The 3,863-nt window shown below is 51.8% G+C and overlaps 2 pseudogenes; both read right to left on the reverse strand.

Annotated features, from left to right (window-relative positions):
- Positions 1-973: 973 nt before the first annotated feature.
- Positions 974-1,092, reverse strand: LOC125972953 (5S ribosomal RNA; annotated as a pseudogene).
- Positions 1,093-1,935: 843 nt separating this feature from the next.
- LOC125972960 (5S ribosomal RNA) lies at positions 1,936-2,054 on the reverse strand (annotated as a pseudogene).
- Positions 2,055-3,863: the final 1,809 nt, after the last annotated feature.

Here is a 3,863-nt window from a genome sequence, read left to right on the forward strand (position 1 = left end):
ACATCCGGGAGGCCGTGCGCACGAGCCAAGTGGCCGAAAATAGCCCCCGCCGAGCGGATCGGCTGTTTATAAGCACCGCGGAGGTGGTCGCGGCGCCTCATTCGACTTCCAGCGGCCGGCGAGATCGCGCACCCGCCCGGCACATCCGGGAGGCCGTGCGCACGAGCCAAGTGGCCGAAAATAGCCCCCGCCGAGCGGATCGGCTGTTTATAAGCACCGCGGAGGTGGTCGCGGCGCCTCATTCGACTTCCAGCGGGCCGCGCACTCGCGCACGCCGCCCGGTTCAAATTTTCTAAGTGCAACGCACAATGAGATGCATGAGAAACGGCCTTGGTTACCATCACATTTGAAGCGATGAATACGAAGTTAAATTTTATGACGCGGTGTATAAGTCGAGGTCGATTTTTTTCGGTCGATTTTGGATCGAAAAAGGTCGACCAATACACCGGCAAATACGGTATATATACTTATTATAAATGTAGTATTTATTTATATAGATTTATTGTTTATTTATATATATAAAGGCAGGTCCGCAAAAATATTTCTGACGCGTAGCCGGTCCGTGGCGCAAGAAAGGTTGGGGACCACTAGTCTAAAAGAATCTGGCCGTAACTGGAATAGGGTTCTACGCGAATGCCCAACGGAAAAGTGAAGTGCACAAAACCTGCATTTGGCTGTATCAAAATAAATGTCATGAAAAAGGTAAAAACACTACATGGAAGCGCAATGTGTTGTGCTGGGTTCTTTTACAAGTAAAGACTGCTGCTTTGAGTTCACAGGGAGCCATGCTCTTTATTCACTGTACATAGAGGTTTTGAACTCGTGTTGTAGTTTCAGTGTCGGAGTTCAAACTAGGCTTGCAGTTTCCGAATGCCATTCGTGATGGGTGTTGTAAAAAGGTCTTGGCTTAAACGATTGAAGTGCACATAAGAAAAAAAAAAAAAAAAAAGAGCTTGAAGTGCACATAAGAAAAAGCTTACAGCACCTCGTATTCCCAGGCAGTCTCCCATCCAAGTACTAACCAGGCCCGACCCTGCTTAGCTTCCGAGATAAGACGAGATCAGGCGTTCTCAGGGTAGTATGGCCGTAAGCCGTGAGGTGACCCAACATTTTGCATTTTATAGACACAATCGCCCCTGAAACTAGCGAGCAAGCCAATGAAGCCTTCAAAACTGCTTCGGCACATGGAGACCAAGCATCCTGCATTAAAAGACAAACCTTAACCACTTCGGGTTTCATTGTCTCCGATTACGCCTGGATGGGACCGGCTCGTTTCTGAGAAACAAGCTCGGTGCTCCCAATAATTCAACGTAATGGTGACTTTTATTTTTATGTGGTTTATATTTGTTTTTATGCCAGTCGTATCATTTTATTTAATCCTATTTATATATATTTATTATAAATGTAGTATTTATTTATATAGATTTATTGTTTATTTATATATATAAAGGCAGGTCCGCAAAAATATTTCTGACGCGTAGCCGGTCCGTGGCGCAAGAAAGTTTGGGGACCACTAGTCTAAAAGAATCTGGCCGTAACTGGAATAGGGTTCTACGCGAATGCCCAACGGAAAAGTGAAGTGCACAAAACCTGCATTTGGCTGTATCAAAATAAATGTCATGAAAAAGGTAAAAACACTACATGGAAGCGCAATGTGTTGTGCTGGGTTCTTTTACAAGTAAAGACTGCTGCTTTGAGTTCACAGGGAGCCATGCTCTTTATTCACTGTACATAGTCTGTCCTCTAGCGGTAAAAACGTGAACTGCAATGCTATGGCTGTCGCCACACAATGTAGGTTTTAAACTCGTGTTGTAGTTTCAGTGTCGGAGTTCAAACTAGGCTTGCAGTTTCCGAATGCCATTCGTGATGGGTGCTGTAAAAAGTTCTTGGCTTAAACGATTGAAGTGCACATAAGAAAAAAAAAAAAAAAAAAAAAGCTTACGGTAACTGGTATTCCCAGGCGGTCTCCCATCCAAGTACTAACCAGGCCCGACCCTGCTTAGCCTCCGAGATCGGACGAGAGCGGGCGCTCTCAGGGTAGTATTGCCGTAAGCCGTGAGACCGCTCAGAATTTTTCATTTTATAGACACAATCGCCCCTGAAACCATGCCAAGCAGCGGCGGGACTTGATGGCTGTGGTAAAAGTTTCCTTTCACAATTGACGTGGGAAAAAAAAAAAAAAAAAAGGCTTTCAGCACCTGGTATTCCCGGACGGTCACCCTTCCCTTTTGTTTTTCTTTTTTTTTTTACAACCAGGGCCCCCCTCCGCGAGTCGTCACCTTATCGTGGTGGAGGGGTTTGCGTGCCCCTATGATCCTAGGAGCCATGCTGTCGGGGGCTTCATGCCCCTGGTAGGGTCACCCATGGCAAACGGGTCCTAGGTGAGGGGCCAGACAAAGCACGGCTCACAAGCCTCTTATGATGAGTAATATAAATGGACTTAGTTTTCCCTCGCCCGGACGCGGGTCACCGGGGCCTCCCTCTGGAGCCAGGCCTGGAGGCGGGGCTCGAAGGCGAGCGTCTGGTGGCCGGGCCTTCGCCCATGGGGCCCGGCCGGGCATAGCCCGAAATGGAAACGTGGGTCCCCCTTCCCATGGGCTCACCACCTGTGGGAGGGGCCGAAGGGGTCGGGTGCAATGTTAGCTGGGCGGCAGCCAAAGGCGGGGACCTTGGCGGTCTGATCCCCGGCTGCAGAAGCTGGCTCTTGGGACATGGAATGTCACCTCTCTGGCTGGAAAGGAGCCCGAGCTGGTGTGCGAGGCAGAAAGATTCCGACTAGATATAGTCGGACTAGCCTCCACACACAGTTTGGGTTCCGGTACAAGCCCTCTCGAGAGGGGTTGGACTCTCTTCCACTCTGGAGTTGCCCACGGTGAGAGGCGTCGAGCAGGTGTGGGTATACTTATTGCCCCCCGGCTGGGCGCCTGCACATTGGGGTTCACCCCGGTGAACGAGAGGGTAGCCTCCCTCCGCCTTCGGGTGGGGGGACGGGTCCTGACTGTTGTTTGTGTCTATGCACCAAACAGCAGCTCAGAGTACCCACCCTTCTTGGGGTCCCTGGAGGAAGTGCTGGAGAGCGCTCCTTCTGGGGACTCTATCGTTCTACTGGGTGACTTCAATGCTCACGTGGGCAATGACAGTGAGACCTGGAAGGGCGTGATTGGGAGGAACGGCCCCCCTGATCTGAACCCGAGCGGTGTTCTATTGTTGGACTTCTGTGCTCGACACGGATTTTCAATAATGAACACCATGTTCAAACATAAGGGTGTCCATGTGTGCACTTGGCACCAGGACACCCTAGGCCGCAGTTCGATGATCGACTTTGTAGTCGTGTCATCGGATTTGCGGCCGCATGTTTTGGACACTCGGGTGAAGAGAGGGGCGGAGCTGTCAACTGATCACCACCTGGTGGTGGGTTGGCTCCGATGGTGGGGGAAGATGCCGGTCCGACCTGGCAGACCCAAACGCTCTGTGAGGGTCTGCTGGGAACGTCTGGCAGAATCTCCTGTCAGGAAGAGCTTCAACTCCCACCTCCGGCAGAGCTTTTCCCACGTCCCGGGGGAGGCGGGGGACATTGAGTCCGAGTGGACCATGTTCCGCGCCTCCATTGTTGAGGCGGCCGACCGGAGCTGTGGCCGTAAGGTCGTTGGTGCCTGTCGTGGCGGCAACCCCCGAACCCGCTGGTGGACACCGGCGGTAAGGGATGCCGTCAAGCTGAAGAAGGAGTCCTATCGGGCCGTTTTGGCCTGCGGGACTCCGGAGGCAGCTGACAGGTACCGGATGGCCAAGCGGAACGCGGCTTCGGCGGTTGCTGAGGCAAAAACCCGGGCGTGGGAGGAGTTCGGTGAGGCCATGGAGAATGA

This window comes from Syngnathus scovelli, chromosome 7 (assembly GCF_024217435.2).
Source record: "Syngnathus scovelli strain Florida chromosome 7, RoL_Ssco_1.2, whole genome shotgun sequence".
NCBI lineage: Eukaryota > Metazoa > Chordata > Actinopteri > Syngnathiformes > Syngnathidae > Syngnathus > Syngnathus scovelli.